Source organism: Pterocles gutturalis, unplaced genomic scaffold (genome assembly GCF_000699245.1).
Source record: "Pterocles gutturalis isolate BGI_N339 unplaced genomic scaffold, ASM69924v1 scaffold13853, whole genome shotgun sequence".
Lineage (NCBI taxonomy): Eukaryota > Metazoa > Chordata > Aves > Pterocliformes > Pteroclidae > Pterocles > Pterocles gutturalis.
In genome coordinates this window covers 3836-4160 of record NW_010123229.1, presented here as the reverse complement: position 1 = coordinate 4160, position 325 = coordinate 3836, and positions in this window count along the sequence as shown.

The window sequence follows — 325 nt, the reverse complement described above, 5'->3', positions numbered from 1 at the left end:
GATGCCACCTGCCAGGATTTCTCCTGCCTGGGGGTCCCAGGGCTGAAGTAGCTTCTCTGATGGCTAATAAAGATTGAGCTCACGGTACCAGCTTTCCCAAAGTACCTCCTGCACCTCTGTGCCATCCCTGGGTGCAGTACGGCCGGGACTCCTCATCCCTCTGGGGATGCTGCTGGGTGGGGGCACAGGCAGGGGGGCAGGCAGGCTGCTGCCCACGCTCTGCTGACATTTGCAGTTAGCAGTTGGTGTCCTTGAGCGGAGAAAGCACAGAGAGAAGGGACCAGGTTCTCTTTAAGGGGGCAGGACTCTGGGAGCATCATGAAGA